The sequence below is a fragment of the Centruroides vittatus genome, unplaced genomic scaffold (assembly GCF_030686945.1).
Source record: "Centruroides vittatus isolate TY-2023 unplaced genomic scaffold, ASM3068694v2 contig_18, whole genome shotgun sequence".
NCBI classification, from domain to species: domain Eukaryota; kingdom Metazoa; phylum Arthropoda; class Arachnida; order Scorpiones; family Buthidae; genus Centruroides; species Centruroides vittatus.
The window spans coordinates 107540-133854 of NW_027121101.1; the positions used below are offsets into that span (position 1 = coordinate 107540).

The following is a 26315-nucleotide window of genomic DNA, read 5'->3' on the forward strand; positions in this document are numbered from 1 at the left end:
TATATATATTATTTATAAAGATAATATTTTTCATTGTCATTTGAAATTTTAGAAAATGCTTAATAAAATTATGTGTAAAATCTATACTGACATTCTACCTGAATTTTTATATACAGCATATTAAAGATTACATTTTGATGTATATCATTTAATTTATTTAAATATTTTGACATTTTTCAACTCATTTGAGATATTCCATAAGGAAAAATTTTTTTTTCCATCTTCTTGAATATGGTGCCAATTTCAAGTGTTTTCTTTTTATGTTCCATAAGTTTTAATAGTTTCATTTACACAAAAAATATGTATAGGTTCTCCCCTGCTTACAAATAGACTAGTTTCTAAGGTTCTGTAATAAGTTGAAATGTTCACAAGTCAAAAACTAACCTAGAAACCCCCTCGACATTTCAAGAAGACCTTGAAATGTCGAGAAATGCAAAAACATTCAGAGTTTTTTTCTGTATGTGAGGATGTTAATGTGTGTGTGTTTGTGTGTGGCACAATTTTGTTCATCCTCTTTGAAGCTTAATAACCACTGTGCTTTCGAAAATGTATGAAATTTTGCAGGAAGATTTGTGTATTAGAAAGATTCATGCTATTAAATTTTGGTGATTTAAGATCGACAGGGTGGAGAGATAAAGGGTGGTCGTATGTCATATCTTGAGTAGGGTCGGACTTAATGACAATTTTACTTGTTATTAGCATTTATAATTTTTTATAAAACCTATCCCTACCCTCAAAATTAACAGTTTTTTGTCATTTTATAATAATTAAAAATGTAAACAGTTTTTTTAAAAATGAAATATCGTAACAGATAGCACCACCAGAATTTTAAATGTTGCCAGGAAAGTTAAGTGATTCATTGCTGGATTTACATTTAAATGGACTCACATTACATTTCTGGATTCCTCATCTCAGTTAATGGAAAATGACAAAGTTTTATCAAAATCAATTTATTAAATTTTGAGAACAAACTCGATTCTATAAGCCCATACAAGACATGCTAGTGACCATGAAACGTCAAACAATAAAGTTGCATGATTCGTGCACTATCACTTTGTTGCACATGCTTGTGAAATGACCTTATATCTTGAAAACAAAGTCATGGGCTCCCCATTTTTATTGAATTTTTGGATTCCACATTGCAATTAATGGAAGATGGCAAAGTTTTAATCAAAATTGATCAAATGGATTTTGAGAACAAACACAATTCTGTAAGCCTCATAGAAGAAGCTTCATTAATGCTCTGCTTCAATTATTTTTTTGTATGCATTTTTGAAACACTAACTGTAAAAGTTTATAAAAATTGCAAACAATAGTGAAAAATACCATTACTCAAACATTACCAACTTTGTCGTCACTTCACAAGCAGCAATGAATGTCGGAATTTGCACAAAACTGAAAAATGATAATACTTAAATGAAATAAATTCACATTATTTATTAAAATTTATTATTTATTATTGGCCAAAGACTGACTTTAACACCACCCTATAAGCATCAAGAGAACTTTAGAATCCACACAAAATTTAAATTTTAGATGTATGGTCAAATTGTTTATAAGTCTGAAAGTTCATAAGTTGAATGTTTGCTAAGTAGGGGAGTTCCTGTATATATTTCATGATTAAGATTGAAACAGCTTCTGGTTCTATTCATAGGATTTACTGATTGAGCAAGTCTTTATAGTCAGTAGTAGACTACTTTTTAAAATTTACAAATACAGTAAAAGCTTGACATTAAGGATCCCGATATAATGGACCTTCTGTTATTACAGGCAGCTGATGTCAATTTGGCCAAAGTATATGAAAATTATCAGAAAACTCATTCACTGTAACAGACTTTTATAATGGACTCACTCTCACTACTATGGACTATTTTTTAGGTCTCACAGACCATTGTCCTTCCATTACTATGGACTTTTTATTTGCTGTTTTATTTCATCATAGCCATCATCTTATTTACTTTATTTGCAAAAAATAAGTACAAAAATAATAAAAGATTAATTTTTAATCATTTTTTGGCATAGATTTTCACATTACATTTAGTTTTTGTTCTATTTTCTGATTGAGTACTTCTGTTCAGTTTTGATTTCATTTTCTCTATGAGTGAGGAGTCTTGCATTTGTTCTGTAAAGCAAGGTCATGGATCATAAAAGAGGAATGAAAAGCTTTAGATTTAACACAAAAAATAGATATAATTTATTAGATTGAACATGGAAAATCTCAAGCTGAAATCAGTAAGGAAATGTTTCTGAGTAAGTAGACAATTTCAGATATTTGAAAAGCAAGAGAAAATCTACAACAAGCTTTTCTTAAAACAATCCTTAAAAATATTTTTTAAAAAGTGAATAAAAGTTTTGTTTTTACTAGTTTAATAAAAATCTGGCTTATGTACTTTACAACTGAAATTTTGTTCACTATGTAATTGGCTTTTGTTCACATTATCAATATATAGTAATGGGCAAGTTGATATTACTATATACAGTAGAATTGTCTTATGTTTGCAATAACAGAACTTCTGAAATGAGGTAAAAATACATTGATTTGGCATCTGTACCTGGAGAAGACATCTGCAGTTTGCAGGTATTTTCTCCAGGTCTGTTATCGATATACATTCTAATGTGATTCTACTGTACTGTAATGGACTTTTTGATATAACAGACCAATTTCTTCAGTCTTGCAGTGGTCTGTTATATTGAGCTTTTACTCTATATTGACTAAAAATAATTTGTTTGGTATGGTGCAAGGGCTTTTTTTGGGGGGTTTAGTCTATTCAAAAGACAAAAAATCATAGAAATTTACTTATGATAAAAAGGTATAAGCTTTGTTTGAAAGAAGAGATACTAAATAAAAATCACCTGTTTATGCTGTTCTTAAAATTACCATTAGTCAATTGATTTTTTCTTTCTAACTAATCATTGCAAGAAATTAAAATATTTTGGGAAAAATTAATTTTTAAATTCAAGTTCAAAATTGTTTACATTTGAAATTTGCAAGCCAATCAAAAGCATAATTTCAGTTTTTGAACATTAAATTGACAGGAATCCAAGAAAATCAGTTAGTAATGGTTTAATCAGTTAGAATGTAATCAATTTACAATTTAAACTATAAACAAATGAAATCGTTGATAATTTCAATTACAAAGTTCATTAGCATTGAGAAAATTAAATCTGTATTTACCATATTTTGTTGAATCCAAGATGCAACATGATTTTGAAATCAAATTTTAAGATTTTTTTAATGAAGTAAAATATGGAAAAAGTTTTAAATAATCAATTTTACTCATATAAAGTTTTGTTAAATAAGTTAAAACACAAAACAAAACAAATGCTATAAAATACATAATCAGATGCTTCACTTCATTTCTTTTCTTTTTACACTGCCTTATATTATCTAGAAGGCATTCTAAACATTAAAAAGGAATTTAAATTAACACTTGTTACTAGCAAAGCTCATTTAAGCTGATTTGACCATTAAGCTGTGTAGCCAAAAATATCTGTTTTACTTTTATGTAATGTATCATATGGTATTCATAATGATTGCTTAGTATTGTTTTGGACTGCAAATGTAAGATGCTGTTGATTGTAAGATACTGTACTATTTCAGATAAGTTAAAATAAAATTTTTAAAAATAATACATCTTAGAAATGAGGGATTATGGTAATTAATTATTAAAATTTTTTGTAGTAATTTAAACCTTAACTTATTATGAACTTAAGAACCTGCTAAATTTATTTTATTAAGTGGTATATTAAAGGAAATATTAAAAAATATAATATTAAATTAATAAATTTTTTCATATTAACATTAGTTTTCTCATAGATTAAAATTCCCAATTACATTTTAAGATACTGTATATTGAATTGTTAATCGTATATTTTAATGTAATGCTTATATTATTAAAATCTTTATATTTATTTTAAAGTGTTGGATCTAAATTTATTCAAATTATATCTTCTTACTATATGATAGATGATAAATTTTTAATATTTATCAATAACTTTATCTTATATGAATTATAACTTATGAATAAAATTTTTGCTCTGTTGTCTGGAAATAAAGCTATTATAATTACTTTTCTCTTATAGAAGTATGAGAATTTTTATCTGATATATAATAATCTGTTATACTCACATAAAATTTTGTCCTAATGATTATATATTTTTAAGATCAATAATAACTGTTTTTGAATTTAATATTGACACTGAACTGTATGTCTTTACTTTTTATTCATATTGAATATAACAGCATTAGTACCACATCATATATTAATTTATATATTTATACTTAGTCATGCAAAATTATAAATGATGTTTTAGTTTAATACTTTATAAAAAAATAAGTATGTATAAATTATTTCTGTATTTTTTAGAATTATTATAAGTATATTAAGCAGGAATGTACATAACTATAGATAAACTATGGAAATTGTATCTGTTTTGCATTTAATAGCAAATATAAAATATTTTAAAAGTTATCTGACAACTGCTACTTAACAACTGGTTATTATTAGATAAAAATGAAGGCCATCCACCATAACGCAGCTATAAATTTCTTGGAAGTCGTTCTACAAACTGTAAACCCCCCTCACCTCGCCTTACGTCACACACTCCACTCTTTCACACGGGTTTGGCAACCCCCAGTGCTTTTTGCAGCAGTTTGCTTGCCTTGACAATTTCTGTTTAATGCGGACCAAAACATTTGCACTTTGTGTTTAATTTTTTCACTGGTATCTTAGGTTTGGAGTGTTCATTTTTATTTTAAAAGTTTATTTCATGTAGCTATTTTATTAAGATTTCTAGAGAATGTGCCTTCAGATATATATAGTTTCTTCCTTGTAACAACCAATTTCATCTATTATTCAAGCAAAATTATTGTTAAACATTTCAAGAAGTTGAACTTATTTTATTTGGATTAAACATTTTTCCAGATATTTTACATTGCATCATCAGATCAAACATGTAAAGATAAACAGATTGAAACATGTTTAAATCTGTTTACTGTTAATTGTTTACGTGAAATTTTTAATAACATAGTTGTTTGAATTAATAGTTTTATAAAAATCAACTTACAGCCGGTATAACTGGATGTAGTGAATAAACAAACACACAAATACTGAAAATCCAGCAACAAATACTTTAATATGTAAACAGATATTTTTAATCAGTTGTCCTGAGGTTTTAAAATTAATATATTTGATAGTTTCAATAATTAAAACATAAATATATTTTTAAAATATTTATGTTTTAATTATTTTTACCTATTGAATTTATTAATTTTAAAACTTGAGGATGACTGATTAAGACAGTCAAAAATGTTTGTTTACATATTAAGGTATTCTTTTGTTGGTGGATTTTTTGAATTCTGATACATTAATTTTGTTACATAGACATAAGTCAGATATATTCTCAAGTTATGTGTAATTGCTGTCTATTGAGAATAAGTTCAGATCTTTAGTTTCTAAATTTGAAATATAAGGTAATTTTTTATATCTTGAATACATCTTATTTAAAAGAATATTTAATCTTTATTCTTTTAGAAATGTGATGATTTATTGAGAAATTGAATATATTAATATAATCATTATTGAATTTGACATTCATAATTCTATACAAAATTATAATAACACTTATGATAAATTACAATTTCATTGGCTTCAATCAAACTGTTCTGACAAAAATTATGACTTTTTTTTATTTACATACATTGAAAAATTAATGTGATCATAGAACTTGAAATAAGAATAATATCACTTCAGATTTTTTTTTTTTATATCTATAAAACTGAACTTGCTTCAATTAATTTTTAGTGATGATAAAAGTATGAATGTTTTATAATAATTATAAAATACAAATATTATATTATTATTGTTAATGCTTCTTGTCCTTTTAACTAGTTAATATTATAATATTTGTGCTAATATGCACTATTGTTCTTTAGGGCTTATCACACTAACACAATTTGCTATGAGGAGTTTATTAACCAATAATATACATACACTTTCAAATTAAATTAACACAATATTCACCATTTATACAATACAAAATGCATTTTGAGCTTTAATTGGTCTCTCTTCAGTTAGACACTATTTGCTGATTTTACATTAAGTGTATTTTTCTTAGACTAAAGGCAGAATTTTTCATTTTAATTGAAGGAAATTTATTCTGGTATTATCAGTGCATAATGTAAAAACCTGAATTCTGCCCTTTTCACCTTATTTAAAATTAACCAAACTTTTCACAATAAAATGGAGTATTAAAGTGCTTTTTCATTTTTTGAGACATTATTTGGTGATTTTACACTTAATGTAAAATCACCAAATAATGTCTAACTGAAGAGGGGCCAAATAGAGCCCAGAATGTATTTTGGACTTGTATTAATGTAATTTGAAAGTGTATATATATTATTAGTTAATAAACTCCTCATAGCAAATTGTGTTAGTGTGATAAGCCCTAAAGAATAATAGTGTGTATTAGCACAAATGTTATAACTATAAAATAAGTTTTTAAATATTTTAGACTCATCCCAACACAGTAACATAGATTTTAATGTTAAGTAGGTTAATATGTTAATAACATTTTTACTTCTTGGAAGGCAAGACTTTCAGTTTTATAAACAGATCAAGAATACAATAATTCTTTGTCAAATAAAATCTACTTTATATTGCAAAATAACTTTTCACCAAACAGCTATTTTATTTCAAGTGATGAGCTTATCACAATAAAATGGAGTATTAAAGTGCTTTTTCATGTTCATAGTAGCAAATTCTCAAAAGTTTTATATTTAAAGTTTACTTACAAACAATATAAAACTATATAAAATTAATTAATGGACTTTTCGAATATCACAAATTTATATATACATTTATTATCTTCAATAAAAAATATTAAGCAAATTCTACAAATTTATAATTTTTGTTTATCGGATTTATGAGTGTTGCACTGTCTTTTTTCTCAACATAATATCCTTACTAAACGCAATGTACTTTTGCCAATTTGAAATTAGTTTTTTACACTTTTTCTGAAAAACTTTTTGGAATCTGTTTTATCCTCACGTTTTTTGCAATTTTTACTTTATTAAGGGAGTTTGGCAATATTTTACAATTCAGATCAACTAAAACTAAGTCACTTAATGAAGTGAAAAATTCAATGTGTGGATGAAAACTAGCTTTAAAAATTTTTGAAGGTATAAAAAACTAATTTCATATTGGCAAAAGTTTAACATAAGCATATAGTTTAACATCAATGAAAGTTAATAAATAAATAAATACAATAAGACCCGCTTAACGCTGATTCGATATAACGCAGTCTGCTTGGAGCCTAGAAAAAAGCTCAAAATTTACGCCGATTTAAATTATCATGGCATTTCGTTAATTCATATATAATATGATTATTTACGAACACGAACCAATCAGCAAAAAGTGGCAAAAAGATGTACTTTCTTTAGATCTATGTTTGGTGCAATTTTGGAAAAAATATAACATCATAGATACCATAGGAAATATCAGCTTCGCTTGGCAAGAATTAACTGATAAATGCATGAACAAAGTGTGGAAGAAGTTATGGCTGAAGGTATCCAAGAATTCTTAATGAGATGAGCCTATCGCTGTATCGTTAGGTTGATCAAATTGTCAACCTAATCGATACAGTGGGACTAGGAGATGTAGACAAGCAGGATATTGAAAATTTACTGCAGGTTTCTGGTGAGAGCCTTAACAATGATGACCTTCAAGAACTGGCAGAACAAGGAATTCATGTAGAACTGGAAAATAGAGATTCTGAAAATAAAGAACCCAAAGAATTTCTCTACAGATTTCCTTAGTAAAAGTTTGGTAATGATAACAAATTGTTTATCAAATTGAAGGGAATGATCTATATTTTGAAAGGAGTGCAAAAGCAAAATGAGACATTTTGGATGCGATCTTCTGCTACCGACGTTTGCTTAAGAAAAAAATGCGACAAATGAAACTTTACGACTTTATTGCAAAAAAACAAGAATTTCAGAAAAATCAGGACCTTTGTCACAAAAAAATGAACTTTTCATTTCTGTGTGCATATGTTTATGTGTTATTTAACATATATTATGATGCAAATTAATATAAAAATAACTTAAAATTAAAGTAAAATCTGTTTATTTTTGGTCGCATGTTCCCCTATCCCTATTTACTCTATTTTAAAATGACCTTGTTTAATGCTGTTTCGTTTAGCGCTTTGTCATCTAGGAACGCATCCCCCATGTTAAGCAGGGTCTTACTGTACTTATAAACATATCAAATGTATTTATAAAGTTCTATCCAGTGTTGAAGTGTAATTTTATTTTTATTCTTCAATCAAACAATTGTGTTTCATTTATTGTAGTATCAAATTAATAAAAATAATTTGGAAAAATTTGCATCATTGATAAATTAGATTATCTGTTTTATATTTTCTTAGTTTAATACTAATTTGAAGAACTTATTGAACTGAAATGATTTTCTAATTGATGTTGAATAATATATTATTCAATTACCGTATATCTCAGCGGATAAGACAAGGTATAAATTTTTGTCGAAGTTTTATAGTTTTAGCATATATCTGTCCTATAAGACGACTTCCAAACTATCAATGGCCTATGAATTTAGTTTAGATCAGTGATCATCATCTGAATAATAATACTGTATAACGTATACGGAATTATAAACGGAATACGTAATTTTTCAAATGAACAAATTAATTTTCTTGCATCTGGCAGCACTGCCTTGCGATTGTTGCAAGCATTCGCACTGATTCCGCATTTGGGTAATGACCTTGACTGTTCACAAAAACATTGTATGGGCTATTCTATTTTGTGCACATACCCTACTCTCTACTAGTAAATAATTACTGTTTGTCCGTTTTTTTTATAATGGTTTTAATTTATTTAAATTTCAATCTAATATTTTGTATCTGTCCTATAAGACGACCCCGGATTTTCGGGGCCTTTTTTTATGATTCAACTATCGTCTTATCCACTGAGATATACGGTATATCATATTATTTATTCAATTATATTATCAATTATATTATATAGTGTCAATTAAACTTACATAATATTTTATAATTTAAAGTAATTTTCTTGATATTTTATATAAATGTTTCTGTATGTTTTTTTTTCTTAAAGTTCATAAAGTTCTTAAAGTATCATAAAAGTCTCAATATTTCCTAATTGTGAACAGATTACAAAAGAAAAAATTAATATAAAACTAAGAATGAAATCTTAATTTTTAAGCACAAAGTTATAACTATTATAAAATCTGATTATTAAATTTACTGTGTACTTGTAGCTTGTTCAAGTTTAACATAAACAATTCTAATTATTAATTTGAAAGAAAAAACAAACTATAATCATTTATATATTCAAATAGAAAATTATAGAAAATTAATTCAAACTCCACCTACAAAATTTATGATAATTAGAATGATTAGAATTGGCAAATAAGTTTGACATTATAGAATTTTAAAAGCATATGTTGCAGAACAATATAATTTAACTTTGAAAATATATATTACTTAATATTTAATATGTTTTTAATTTAAATTGGTTTATTTTATAATTAGTATAAAATCAAAACTTTTCAGTAAATGTGCATATTTCTTTTAATGTTTTAGTTACTAACTAAAGTAATTTAATTTTCTCAAACAAAATCTGTAACAATGGGTTAATGAGATTCAGATAATTATTAAATGGAAGGTGTTAATTAACTAATGGGTTATTTGAACTGTGCAACTTGTAATAAGCTAAAACATTAAATATGAAATGAATTCTTTTATAATAATTACCCATTTCAGCATCTAACAATCTTTCAATGTCTTTACAACAAATTTAAACTGAAATTAACTGAAAAATTTTCTAATTGCTTAATAAAGTATTATTATTGTTGTTACTATTGTCCTTATTAATTCTTTCTTTCTAATTGATTGATTCTTTTTTTTAGAAATACGTCTAATTCTTCAAAGAATTGAACAAGCTTAATAATAAAATAACCAATTTTAATATAAAAAGTTATTATTTTAATTACTTAATTACTGTTAATATTAAAGAATAACATGATTCAAAGAAATGGAAAATTTATTTAACAGGAATTGTAGTCATTCTATTGATTTCTTCTTTTCAATGAGAAATTAGAACAAAAAAATTAAATAGCTTACTATATTTAGAAGTCATTTTAATTAAAACGTTAATATTATTGAAGCTTTTGGAGTCACATTCAAATTCATCTGGTACAATTTAATAATAATATCTTAAATTAAAAAACTCTAAAATACTTTGGTGTTTTGGTGTTCAAATTTGAGTTCTGTACATGGTAACATGTACAGAACTCAAATTAGCCAACCAAACCAACAAAATTAACCAAGATTAAATTAACCAACATAGAAGTGACGTCAGTAAGACTACTAAGAAGAGGACTTAGATAAACTGATAGAAGTCCACTGGAAGACGGTTACATTAATTATGCCAGTCTTTAAGGCATTTTTTTAAATGATAGAATTACTACTAATTATAGTAGAAAAATAAAAAATATAGGAAATAAGACCTATCATTAGACCCTTAGATCCGAACATTTTAAGATCAGCTTTTCTTACAGATTAACTTTCTCTCTAATTTTGATTTCTTTTAATGATTATTTGTTAATTATTAATCTGTCAGTTAAAAGATTGTTTCATGTTTCTAAGACAACCAAAGTTCAAAAATGATTTACAAATTTTTGTAATATCATTGTTTAATTCTTCAAAATTAACCAACATTTGATTTATTTGAAGATGAAGTTAAAGCTTCGAAAAATAGTAATACTTTAAGTAAAATTATTTCTAAATATGATGAACTATTTAGTTTTTCATTTTAAAATTTATTTATATAATTATAATTAGCAAAATGTATCTTAATCTTGTAAAGATCTTTAATTAATAGAATATTATATAGTCACTTCCCATTTAATAGCCATCAATCCACTTAAAGGTTTGAAATTTAAAAGATTTTCAATGAAAAATGGTTGTTTTTTTATGTTTGCAAACTGTTTTGACTGTTTGAAAACTGATTGTTAACTAACAAATGGTTAACAGATCTCATTGTAAATAATTAAATTATCATAATTGTCAATAATAATGATTTAAAATGATACTTAAACTATTCTGAATTACGCATCTGATAAGTCATTACAGAGAAATTATTATTATAGTTTGGTACTACTGTATTAAGTATTTAAGAGAAAAGTTATCATAATGAAGAAGCCGAAAAATTGGTTAAATCTGCTGATTTTGATAAAGCTAGTTTGTATTAGAAATTTGATTTACAATACAATGAATTATGAATGGAGAGCTAGTTAGAAAGTATCTGGAAAAGGTAAACATATACCAAGAAGTTTTGGTTGGATATATATTTCTATACATATGTGATACATGAATTGTAGACCCTAATAAACAAAAAAGGGAGAGGGAAATTGTAAGACATTTACATATCATGCTTTTATACTGCATGCCTTTCTTAAATATTATTTTTTTATGGCACACTCACATTGATATTATTATTAACAAAACATTCAAAGTTTTAAAAATTGGCACATTAGTTTAAAAAATATATATGTATATTTCATATATATTTTGTTCCATATATGTAAATAGTTCACATCAAAAAATTATAGGTTTACATTATAAAATATTTCTAAAAAATTATTATATATACAGTTTATTGTTGCTAATCTTTTAAATTTGAATGCAGACATGGAAAGAATGTTTAATTCAAACCTGTTTATCTCACTGATAAATAAAAACATTTTCTTTTTAAACTTATAAATTACTTTTAAAAATGTTATCATCACCCCTAGTTTTATTAATATATGATGAATAAGATTATAAGCAAATAAATAGACAAATAATGCTAATTGAATTCAAATGGGATTAAGAATTTGAGAAAAAAATAAAATATTAACTCACTCTACGTATTTTATGCAATCCTATAACAGTCATGGAAAAAATCTGTTCTTCTAATTAAATTTCTCAGGAAAGGTGGATACTAAAAATTAAATAAGAGGAGAACTTGATTAATTATATATCATTTATTCATAAGGATTGATTTTAATTTTTTTAAACTTGATCATAATTCAAATATCAATTAAAAAAAAGTACAAATAAATAAGTTGACCTGTTATTCAATGAAATTAAACAAAAATATTATTACTGCTTTTATTATTACTTATTATCAGGTTAATCCATAAGTTTGTGCATATTTTTATCTACAAAAAAAGCAACAAAAAATTTTAATTAAATTTTATTTCAATCTATAATGTATTCACCATTATTTTGTACAATTTCTTGCCATCTTGATGGTAGCTTTTTAATCCCATCTTCGTAAAATGATTTCGGTTTTGAATCAAAATATTCAGAAATAGCCTTTTTTACATTGTTCTCATCCTCAAAAGTTTTCCCTTTTAAAAAATTCTGCAAACTACGAAAAAGATGATAATCACTGGGAGCAATATCTGGCGAATATGGTGGATGAGGTAAAATTTCCCAGTTGTAGCTTTCAAGTTTCTGTACAGTTATTTTTGCAGCGTGTGGTCTGGCATTGTTATGCTGCAAGAGAACCTGCTTTCTGTTCACTAACGACGGTCAATTTTTTAAAAAATTTTTCATTTAAACGCTCTAATTGCTCACAATACATTTGAGCTGTAATTGTGTGATTTGAACAGCTCAAAGTGAATTACACCTGACATATCCCACCAAACAGAAAAAAGAATTTTTTTTGGATGCAACCCACCTTTTGATTAATCAAAACCAACCAAGCAGTCAATTTTGGCTGCTTGTCGCGATTCATCCATTGTCTTTTTCTCATCACATTATTATAGAGGATCCATTTTTCGTTTCCAGTAACCAGCCGATCAAGAAAAGATTCTAAAGCAATACGAGATAAAAGAGACATGCAAATGTTTACACGTTGTTGTCGGTTAGCTATTGACAGTTCATGTGGTATCCATTTTCCTAGCTTTGAAACTTTTCCGATTTGTTGCAGGTGTCTATGAACAGTTCCATGGGATGAATTTAAACGTTCCACAATTTCATCAACTGTTAAAGATGGTTCTGCTTCAACTAGTGCAGAGAGAGCATCATCATCAAAGTCAACGGGTCTTCCAGTACGAGCCTTATCCTCCACACTAAAATCATTGTTTCTAAATCTTTCAAACCACTTCTGCACAGTCCTTGCACTAATTACAATTTGATTACGTAGTATACGGTATACAGTATACTGTATTTATTTTTTTGGCTGCATTTGTAGCATTCTCACCACTCAAAAATAAAAAGTATAAAACATGTCTTTTATATTCATCCATTACTTCCATTTTAACCAAAATAAACAACTGAAATGTTCCCAATTTCAACAGTATTATATAAACCACATCCAATTTAACATTTCAGTGTAAAAAGTATCACATTAGACTGACATTTTTAACAGCAAAACAAGATTTTTCTCAAGGTCATAAAAATGGCATGGACTTATGGACTGACCTGATATTAAATATTGACACATCATGGATTTTATCAAGACTATATAGTCAACACTTTGAAATTTATGCAGGTGGATATTTCAAACAAATGCTTAGATTTAAAAAATTGCTACATTAAATCATAATTATATCCAAATATAATTAACTAAAATTTATATAACATATTGTCTACAAAATATAATTTTAAGAATATTGACTTTTATGCAATGAAAAAATTGTGTATGTCTTGTATAATTAAAAATTTTAATAATCCATTGTCATTCAGATATTAATAGTTTTAATGCGGAAAAAATCATACACACATTTAACAGTTTCAAAGCATTTATATATTATTTTGATACAATACTTAGAATTTTTACTTACTTGGTTGTAATCTAAAACAGCAATAATAAGTAACAGGATAATTTTGTATGCATACAGTTTAGTTTTATAGTATAATTTAATTTGGTTTAAATATTAATCAAATATTATTATAAGCCCGTCATTGTTTAAACTTATTACTTAAAAAGACAAAAATGGCAAATACCTGTACATGTTAAAAAATATGGACACGGCATACCTACAACAAACAAACAACGAGATAAAAGTATCAGGCCAAAAGAAAAATTGATTCAAAACATAAAATATTTATTTTGATGAGTGTTGATTAATAATTTAGCATTTTTAAAACATTAATAAATAATTGCTTAAAATGAAAGTATAGGATATTTGATATTATCAATTTCTTTTGTGAGTGAATTACCTTTATAATGATTTATATATTGCTTAGCAAAATGTTTGTTTTGTGTTGCTAATTATCACTTTCAAAACAAACTTTTTATGTGAGCGTGTGCATTAGATTGCTTACTAAGAAATGATTTTGATTAAGTAGTTGACATATATCCAATAATGAAAAATAAATTGTTCTGTAATTAGTGTCACTATATTCAGTATTATTACTGTATTATTTATATTATTATTTTAATTCATTTTTTTAATATTATGATTAAAAATTTATATTAAATATATCTACAATCATCAAATTTACATAGATAATTTGAATAGCATTTATCCTATTATAAATTACTTCAGTAATTTCTCTACTACATTTTATTGAATTTAAATTAAATTTCATGTTTATTAAAAATTGTATGTACTGTACATATTTATAATAATATACAGTTTAAAAAAAAGTGTAATTTTTAATTATATAAAGTTATTTTGCAATTGAGTAATAACCAAACTGGGTTTGATTATATTGAATAATTGTAAAATTATTAATAAAAATTTTACAATTATGAAATAATAATAATTTAGTATAATAATAAGATAAGTATATATGCTTAAATTTTGCAATACTTTCTCTGCATCTAAACACACAAGGAGGACGATATGTTAACTGTATTAGAAGTACAGTGGGTGATCAGTTAACGAACATAATTCGTTCCAACCATGTTCGCTATGCAAATTGTTCATTAACTGATTATCGATTTACCATAGATTTTTGTGGAAATTTGATTAATTTGTTCTGGAGACCTCAAAAAACAAGTTAAAAATTATATACTTTCTTACTATGTTTATTTACATGTAATAACAAACTAAAAGCAGTCTATGGATTGCACATCTTTGTTTCTCAGATGTGATTTTCGTTACTCCTTTATCTGCTCGAGTCTTTTTGATCATATCTTTCTAAGCTAAAATTGTATCTACTGTAGACCTGTTGTAGTCATCTGCCTACAATATCATATTCTCTACCTTGGCTATTATCTCTTGCTTAGTTTCTATAGTAACTTCTAAAAAGAGTTGAGTTTTTGACACTCAACTCTTTTTAGGTCCCATAATACAGGTATACCTCGTCTTACGTCGGTAATTGGTTCCAGGAGAGGCGACGTAAGTCAAATTTACTTGTGTAGTTACGACGTAAGTTGTAGTTTCGACTTATGTTGTAATTAAACGCCAATAATGGAGGAAACACCAATAATGAGTACTTAAAGACTGCTAAATAAGACGACAACACAGAAACACAGATGTTTTCATGGTTCGTTTCCTAGGATTTATGATGATTATATTAACACTTACTGTAAATGTACATATTTTAATATGATTTTGTGTGCTTTCAGCGCTTTTCTTTTGTGACTTAAACTTGATTTTTATTTTTCCATATACTTTTTTGACAAACGACGTATAATCGGGAACAACGTAACTCGAGAGTGACGTAACTCGAGGTATACCTGTATTATCAGTTTTTTTAAATAAAAAGTTCAGAAAAGCATTTACAAAAATTCAGAGAACAGAAATTGACTAATGCAAAAAAGGTTATGTATACAACTATGAAAGTTTCATTCCATAAACAATATTTTTTGTTAATATTTTCACATAAATGAATATAGTTGCCATTAAAATATAGTTTTACAAATTTTAAATGCAGCATCACTTCTTCTTGTGTTTGTTCTGTCAGGTGTTCGTTATTAGAACATGTGTTTGTTGTCTGAACATAAAAAATCTTTTGCAAAAGTGTTCATAGTCCAAACTGTTCATTAACCGATCACTACTGTATTTTATTGTCTGCATTTCGGGTGATGCCCATCATAAATTTGACAACTTATGCAGACACAACATGAATTTAGAAATCATGTACAATAATACCACAATGTTTTACAAATAAACAGATCTCTTAGAACAAATCTAAAGTCCAATGATTAAGTTTAATCCCATATGGTATGATGTAATACTCAACTTTAAAATAAATTGTAAATGTGATGTGGGGGTAAAAAAGTTAAATGACTGTTATGTCAGAAGGTTAGTGGTTTGTACCTAATATTATTTGTAACTAATATATCAAATAACTTTGTTAATATAATTTTTTGAATTTATAGCCTGAAGAGGGATTAAGAAAAATTTTAATCCGAAATGCATTGCTTATAAAGAAAGAATAAGAATAGCTGTGTTTTAAAGTTTTGGTCTCTGATTTAATATGGATATTGGAAGAAAAAAGACGTGAAGTTTTTCACTAGTCTTACATTTTATATCTGAATTTTAACTTAAATCTTATATCCATTCCATTGAAAATCCTTTTTTTTTTTTAAATTGGTTTTTATCAATTTTTTGAAAGGCTTTTTTAAATAAACAATACACTTATTCTTCAAAATACTATATGTATTTAGCTGTAAGATAAATGAAGTAAAACTTCTTATTCTTATGTATTATGATTAAAGTTACTAAGGTATAAATAAAAAGAGGCTTAAAAGTGATATACAATATAAAACTTTTATATTTATAAATTTTAATACAAAATGGTTTGGCAGTTTATTTTATCCATCAATCCACATTACCTCAGATAATCAAGTTTGTAATGTATCATATTATCAAAACTATGCAAAAATTTTTAAGCATTGTAATTGCTTAAGCATTGCAATTGCTGCATAATCACAAAATTAAAAAATTTAAGAATGTTTTAAGTTTGTAGTAATACAAGATTTATAATTAAATTTCAATACATATAGTATAGCTTTCGATATCTTTTCATTTGCGGATTATGCTAAAATATCACTATTGATACCTTAAAATTCTGATATCTTTTTCTATTTATTATTATTATTTTTTTTATGTGCTCATTACAAGTAGTTCTTGTAAACTGTTTTACTTTGTTGCTGCAATTTTTAACGATCATTAGTCCATTAGAATTTTTAGACCTATAAATTCCCTCTGGCATCTATCCCTCTTTAATCAAGAATGGAGTTAGATGAAAGTTGAGATAACATATGGAAAGCTTAGGGGCAGGAAGCCTTGATTAACTATATATAAACCTCAATTTTGGGTTGGAAGTGATTTTATTTCAGTTCAAAAATTTTTCCTTGAATAGAGTTAGATAGCTGACCAGCATGACTATTGTTAACAGGAAAAGTATGATGTACAGGGGCAAAACACTAATAAAATTGAGAACATTGTGATGAAAATTTGCAGTTTGGCATTGTGATGATGTCATAATAAATAATTGCTTTTTCTTGTTTTTCTCCCTTTCTTATATTTTATATATAACAACTGTCTTAATCAAGAATGTATAAATATCTTAAATGACATACATTATTAATATCTTGATTTCCATTCAATATATTTTTAGCAGAAATCTGAAAATATTGTAAGCAGCTTAAATATTATTTAGATGTTAGGTATTATACAGTTAGTTTACAGTATATGATCTAATTTATTTGAAGAACATTGATTGAAGTGTGGTGTTCTTAGAATATTTTTTATGCAGATACATTATTCAATAATGAAGGAATTTATGAAGATAATGAAAAAAATATAAGCATTTATTATAATTTTATGTGAAGTAGTAATAAGAATATCAATATTTATTTTATTTTTAAATATTATCTTTAAGAATAAGAAAGCTGAAAACTAAAAAGAAAGTAGGGCAAAAAATTTGTGTTAAGGTTGAATATTTTCCCACAGTTTTATTGTTTTATTTTCTACATCTTAATAATTTTTTATGATGTTTATGGAGAAATTTTTTCTCTTGTGTTTTTTCCAGTTTACATTTTAAATTTGTTTCTTACAAGCCTTTTACTAATTTAAAACTTTTAATTTTTAAATAATTATAAACAATTTTAGTACTTAATAGAAAATATTTTTAGCAGTAGCACCCTTAAAAGTGAATTTAAATCGATATTTGAAACTTTCAAATTTAAAAAATAAATTCTATGTTAAAACTGAACAAATATCATTATGATAGTATCATATTCTTTTTCATCATCTATTTAATGCTAATCAATTGCTTAAAGAATTAATTATACTGTTATGTATCTTATTAAGAATCTTCAGCAGTTCTAAAACTTGTAATTGATTTCAGAAATATTTAACATAATATCAAATAACTGTCCCAAAAGTAAGTGTACTGATTTTTTATTTAATGACTGTGCAGCTTAACACATCATTAATTGGTATTTTTTCATTGCTAGATATCTTAGTAGCATATCTAAACCTATTTGAAGTTGATTGGTTAAATCAAGTGTGCACAATCTCTGTTTGTGTAAGATAGTGTTTAACACATTGTTACATATGAAATGGAGAAAAATTTCAAACAACATTACATCATCAAGTTTTGTGTAAAACTCAAAAATTTTGCAACCAGGACATTTGCATATTTAACCAAAGCTTATGGAGATGCCAACTGATCAAGAAACATGGTGTTTAGATGGCACAAAGACCCAGGGTAAAGACGATGCTTATCGTTTTTTTTTTATAGCCGTTGAATTGTGCACAAAGCAAGTCTGCAAGGACATTGCAGAAGATTGGGTGATGCACCACAATAATGCACCTGCTCACACAGCACTATAAATTTGAGAGTTTTTGACAAGAAAAAATTCCCACATGCCTGCAATCTCCCTACAGTCTGGACTTAGTTTCATGTGCCTTCTACCTACTCTCTAAGATAAAATTCAAGTTGAAAGGTCATCATTTCGGGACAGCGGAAAACATCAAAAAAGTTGAATCAACAAACTAAACACCCTTACAGAAAAATACTTCAAGTATTGCTCCGACCAGTGGAAAAATCTTTGAAACCACTGTGTGACCTTGCAAAGGTTGTACTTTGAAGGAAATCATTTGTAGTTAGATGTAACTCCTGTATATTTTGAAATAAAAAATTCAGCACACTTACTTTTGGGAGAGACCTTGTATATAAATTTTCTTGCAAAATATTCACTTAAAAACATGAAAATTACAGTTACAGCAAAATATTAAATATTAAAAAAAGAAATTGCAACTAATATTTTGCACAAAATGATTTGAAGATTATAAAAATAAATAATAATGCATTCATTATAAAGTTTTAGTATTGTTTGTAAACAAATCAAGCATATTTTTACAAAAACTTTTTTCAAAGTATTTAAAATATCTCTAAATGAGTAATAATTAGAAAAGAAAGCATTCATTTATTTAAAAAATTTATTTTAAATGTGAAATAGTAGAATTAGTCTGTGTATTAACAATGTTGTTGTTATTAACTTTCACACTGATTTATGAATAAAATGATAAAAGTACTGGTATGCATTGTTATTTTTTTTTTTATAATTTAATATTAATTTCTTTCTATTATTCACTTACTTTAAAATAAGATATTCATATGATATATTTTATATTTGACCGAAAAATTGATTTTTTTTTTTTAAATTTCAATAACTTGATAATTAAAATTAAAGAGAAAATTGCTTCTGAATAAGTATTGTTACCATGGCAAACAGAATTTTGAAAGATTATCATTTATAAAACCTTTCATTACTATTATACTTATATGAGAGAAGCAAACTAAAAATCAATTAACTTTAATTCATTCTAGCATTAATCAGTCATGTTCACTGTAGATAATAGGATTAATTGTATGTACAGATATTTTAGTTTTTTGACAAGAATGGTTTATCAGATGATGATTATTCTTATAAAGTAGAAGATTCAATTTGATAAAGCATGAATTAATGCAAATTCTTAAAAATAAAAATAAAAATTAGTTTTACATATATATAAAAGTTTAAAAAGAAGTATTGATAAAATCTCTTTATGAAGGATTATAAACTTAGTTGAAAAATTGCTAAATTATAAAAGAATAGTATTGGCAGCTTGTAAAAAAACTATAACACATTCTTATTCATTAATTCTAAAACACCAAAAAAAAATCTATGAATTTATAAACAGCTATTTTTAACTAAATAAGATAAAAGAGAAATGTGTGTCATTTTAAAAGAAAAAAAAAAATCTAAGTATCATTTATTTAAATTATTTATCTTTAAGTAATTAATTATAAATCAGCTACTTACAAATGACATAATTAATTATTTTTAATTGCTTTGAGTTTTCACAATTTTATGCAGTTAACTTTTTTTACTAATAAATTGATAATTATGAAGCAGTCTTCAATATAATTAAATGACACCTAAGAATAACAGTAACAAAAATCTTTAAATACAATTTAAAAATTTTTCAATTAAACATACAACTTGGAATGTTTTTTTAATTATTACAAAAATGTAATTTAGTGTATTTAAGATTCCTTAAAGATTTCTAATCAACTGCTTACAACTTGAAAGAAGTAACTTTTTATTTGCTTTATTTTTAAAATAGTCAAAAATAAATTATGAAATGTTATCATCAAATAACTACCTAATACTTATTACATTATGCTGTCTTCTTTTATACTGATCTTTAGTTTCCATTCTCAATTCCACTTTCTCTTTACATTCAGTTCCATTCATTCTAGAATATAAAAAGTAATCATTATAGCTAGAGTCTAAAATAATAAAATCTAACTAATCATAGAGAAATCAATAAAATACACCAAAAACAAACTTTTAATTTAAACTAATGACAGTTTAAAATTGTCAAAAACTTATGTTTAATTTAGTAAAGTTTAATTTTGCTGGATTTTATTGGTTTTTGTGTAACTATTTTGTATTATACTCAGTTCCTGGTGACATTCTGATTGATAAAATTTAATTATGGTATATGAAAAAGCTTTTAACATTTTAAAATTCATCATTTGTTACAGATGGGATAATTATTTTCAATTTAATTGAAATGTTTCATCCCAATATTTAAGTTCTGTATACAATATTTTATACTTTTGAATTACTAACATTTCAAAAATTTTTGTAGTTAAATTTATTTTCATTATATTGTTTTTAGGTTACTATTTTGAAAAATTCAAAACTTTGGCAATTTTTGAACAAATATTTATGAATAATAATATGATTTTTCAATTACAAACTTTGATTAATATTCAGAAAAAAAATTAATGAGAGAAATTATTAATTTCTTTGATTAATTTATTTATTCATCTAAAATTTATTTGAAACCACTAATTTATCCTACGGTTATAAGTAAAAATCATTTCTTTAAAACTAATAACTTTTTAATTTGAATATATACTACAATTTATTTTATTAATAAGAATAAATTTTCTTATTAGAAGAATGTAAATTTTTTTCCTACAGTTTTTGAATCAGATCAGTGAACTTGCAAATTATTTTACTCATTTACTATTTTTATTCATACTGTTACATTAAAATTATATAATTAATAGTTTTATTTTATCATAATCAAACACCATTAAATAATGTATATATTTTTTCCTGTTGTATAAAATAATTTATCTATAATAAATTTCTTTACACTAATAATATACAAATCAATAAATAAAAACACTTTAAAGCACTTAAGCACTTATTGATTCTTCCATTTAAAGTAAAACATAATGTTAATTTGTCAGTATTTTGGCAATGTTAATTTGTGCTTAAGCAATAAACTAGACTGTCAAAATTATGTGGAAAATTGAGGACAGAAATGATCAATTGTGGTTTCACCGATTAGATGTGGTGCACTTTACTAAATTGGAAGAGTTAATGCACTACACTTGTGACTGACCTAGTTAGAGATAGTGTTATGCTGCTATTTGTTGTTACCAGTTCTCTGATTGTGTATTAAGAGAAGAATTTGTTGTGATATCTGCTACCATGGTGACATCAGAGTGCATGCTTGTTGCTTTTTTCTTCAATGTTTATTAATCTGTAGTGTAATTCCTTTAGTGTTCTTCCAAGCTATGTATATCAAAATTTGTTCAGTTTTAAGGTCATGGATTAAATTTAGTTCTGAAGCACTTATATATTCTTATGGTTATTGTTGATATACATGAATATGATCAATATCATGGGTTGATCTTTGTTGACTTATGAAGTGTTGTCTCATATGTGGGTAAGTTTGATCTTTTAATGATAATATACTAATATTTTCACATAAATGAATTTAGTTTTGATACCCAAATAGAAGTTTGTTGATGCAATAATCCGTTTTTAAATACATAAAGTAATTTTGTCACAATATTTTTAGTTTTTATAACAACAATTTATTAAAATGTATGAATTTTTTATATTTATATTTTATAAGAGCATATCAAAGCTTTTACTGTAATTTTTACTTTAATAATAATTAATAATAATAATAACAATAATGATTTCCAAAAAAATATTTATTTTTATTGTTTTTAGTAATTAAATGTACTTTTTAATTTTTATATTAATTAATTTATTCTTATAAAAAAGATTTTAAAAAGTAGAATGTTGCATGGATATGGTACTATACATAAAGTATCTACTTAATTGACTTTCATAACAAGTTTATGTAACTTTTAAAATCAATAATCAATCTCTTCATTGCATGATATAAGTGAAAAAATCTAAGTTGTTATATTCTTGTTTTTAAATATTTTCTATATGCTTATATTTTTATTATTGAATTTATTATTATCTGTAATATTTGTTTTCATTTTTTATATTAATATTATAATTATAATTTAAGGAGTTTGTAAAAAAAGAACTGTATATAACCTTATGTTTTGAGTTAATTCTCATTTGAGAAAGGGAAGATCAATGGTAAAAAATATTTTGATATATGATTTATAATTTAAAGCTTCAAAAGTCAATAATATCTAAATATAGTAAATATTTTAAAAATTATTTATACATTAACTTAGTTATTTCCAATCAATAAAACATTTTTTTTTTCTTTTTGATATTATGACTGTTTTAAAATACTTAAAAATTTTAAATCAGTTACGTAGCAATTAGTATTTGTAATATATTGTGAATATAAATGAAAATCTTTTAATTTATATATAATAAATTTGAAATACAATAGTGTCCGTTTATAACAAACCTGTACAGACCATCAGAATTGGTTCATTATAACCGATGTTTGTTATATCAGATAAGAAATAAAACACAATCTAATTTTGAAAAACTAAAGTTTAATGTCTCAAAGATAAAATATAACAAATTGTTACATAGGAAGTTGCTTGTTAAAACATCAATATAAATGTGCATAGTTACTTTAAAAATTCTGTTATTTTTGTTTTTGAATTTTTGCTAGTTGCTGTTTCCAAGATGTTTCAAAGGCGATGTCATCCATGCATTCTGTATTATACAGTTCCGCCTTAGCAAAACTATTTGAAATATTTTGTGGAGTATTATGCATTTGTAAAAAAACTCGAATAACAATAGTGTTTATAGAACTTCGGAACTTGGCATTATTGGAATGTTGACTCTGTCTGCGTATGTTGTATTGTCATCTTCATCCTCACTAATTTCATTATTTTTGGAAGACACAAGCTATAATACAATTGGTCAAAGTTCTCTACTGATAACACTATCATCAACCCATATATGAGCCGCTCAGTGCACACATCGATTAACTCCACTTTTTGAAAAATCTTAAATTTAAGTGTCAAAGCCCTTGGTATAGTCATAACTTTTTATATTTATAATAACTTTCCTGAATAATAAAGATTAGCACCGTTAAATGGCAAATTTTTTTGGCCATTGAATAATAAGTAATTTATTTCAGAAGCCATTTCGATTAACTCCATACTCTAATGTAAATCGTTTCAGTAACGCTGTATCTGTTCTGGCCGTGCATCGACGCTTATTTGTTTTTAAACAGCCGAAGATGCTCTCTCCCTCTCAATAATATTCGTAACAAAATCGCATCGGTAAACAGATAAAAAGAAGCACAATGCAAACGGTAGTTAGTATAGCAGTGATCTCGCACGCTGAATGTTACTGTGTACTTCTTAGTCTTTTCAACATTACTCCCAGATTGTTTTTAAAGAAATAAATACAGTCAAATCTGTTTTTATGCGCTCTTTTTTTGTGCGATTTTTTTATTTGTGCGGTATAGTTGGCGACTAGTCTCGTGCGATTCGTCATGTCTCACGTTGACTTATTATAGCTAAATAAACTTATTATAGCATAAATGAACTTATTATAGTAACATTATTGCATGAATATGCGAAAAATGAAATAATTTACTTTTAAAGTCAACAAAACACCACCTGGACAAAAATATGTAAAACAGACGATAGACCAGACGATGCAGTCAAGTGCTGACATCTGTTGTCAATAAATTCTATTTCGTACGGTTTTGAGTTATTTTCTATGTGAGACTTCTTTTATGCGGTCCCTATTGACCGCATAAAAACAGGTTTGACTGTATTATACCGTTATAATCAAGATGAGTGAGACTAATAATGTGAATGAGGAAAGCAGTGATGATTCTTCAATACGATTTATCAACAGAAAGTCTGGTCCAAGAAGACGTTTATCGTTTTCCTCGGATTCATCGATTGCAACAGTACAAACACAACAAACACATTGATTGGGAGGAAAAGAAGTCGTAATCCTGTTAAATGGATACGAAATTTACAAAAGCATAACAGGATAAAAGGTTTGGCATACAGGAATAGGGGAGGAAAATTAATACCTGCAAAAACATTTGTCGATATACAATGCAGATGCCGTCAAAATTGCAATCAAAAAATTCTTTCGGATGATAGAGAGGCTGCCATGAAAGAATTTTATAGTTTATATAGTCAACTTGACCAGAATATTTTCTTAAGATGTTGTATCAAAGTTAACGAAATAAAAAGAAGGCGCCCTACGAATGAAACTAGAGAACGAAGATCACATTCGTTTACATATTACTTTCGAAAAGAGAGACTTGATATTCCCGTTTGTAAAAAATATTTTAGAGACACTTATCAGGTGAGTGACGGGCGGATATACGATTGTTGTTCTAAAGAACAAGTTACATCTTTGATTGATAAGCGCAAAGGCCGCGCTGCAAGCAATAAAATAGATGATACAAATGTTATAAAGCATATAAAGTCATTTCCAGCCTACAGTAGTCACTACACCAGAGCTCATAATCCAAGACGACAATATTTAAATCCTGACTTAAATATTAAGAAGATGTATGAACTATACGTCACAGAATGTGAAAAGGAAAACGTAGCACCAGTGAAAGAAAAATATTACTATAATGTGTTCTCTACAAAATTTAATTTACATTTTAAACAACCATCAAAGGATACGTGTCAAACTTGTGATGCTTTTCAAATAAAAATTCAATCTTCAGACGATGAGGGAATTAAGATGGCGAAAATTGAAAAGGAAACTCACTTAGAAGAGGCTGAACGGGCTCGCAGTCAAATGGCTGCCGATCGAATGGCAACATCGGAAAAATTGTTCGTATTTTCTTTTGACTTGGAAAAAGCTTTAGCCTTTCCCAAGTTGACCACATCCGTAGCTTATTATAAGCGAAATTTATATGTTTATAATTTTGGATGTCATGAATTCAATAAAAATATAAGCCACATGTTTGTTTGGCCAGAAACTGAAGGATCTCGTGGGTCTCAAGAAATTTCATCTTGTCTAATAAAGTACATAAAGACTTACGCTGCAAACTTCGAAAAAATAATAACATATTCGGATTCGTGTACCGGGCAAAACAGAAATATTAAAACCGTCTTAAGTTTATTGAAACTTGTTCAAAGCACGGAAATCAAAGCTGAATCAATTGACATGAAATTTTTGGTAAGTGGACACAGCTATTTGCCCAATGACTCAGATTTTGCCACTATTGAGTCATGTGCGAAAAAAAATCAAAACATTTTTTCACCAGATGATTGGTACCATATAATCAAAACATGTAAAAAGAAAGCGCCATTTCATCTAATCCAAATGACTCACCAAGAATTTTTGTCAACAAAACCTTTAGAACAGTCTATCATTAACAGAAAAGTAACCGTCACAGGGCTTCCAGTAAATTGGCTTAAAATACGCTGGATAAAGTTAGAAAGGTCCAAACCCTATCTCATACAATTCAAATGTGACTATAATGAAGATACAGAATTTCAAGCCATTAATATCAGAAAATCTTTAGTGGGTAGACCGCAAAGTTTGAAAAATATAGATCAGCCTTTATTATATCCTAAAGGTA

The 26315-nt window shown here is 26.1% G+C and overlaps 1 protein-coding gene across 2 annotated transcripts in view; it reads left to right on the top strand.

Moving 5' to 3' along the window:
- LOC136969520 (TOG array regulator of axonemal microtubules protein 1) overlaps nucleotides 1–26315 on the top strand; it is a 102560-nt gene that overhangs the window by 30252 nt on the left and 45993 nt on the right. The gene's annotated exons all lie outside the window — the stretch shown is intronic.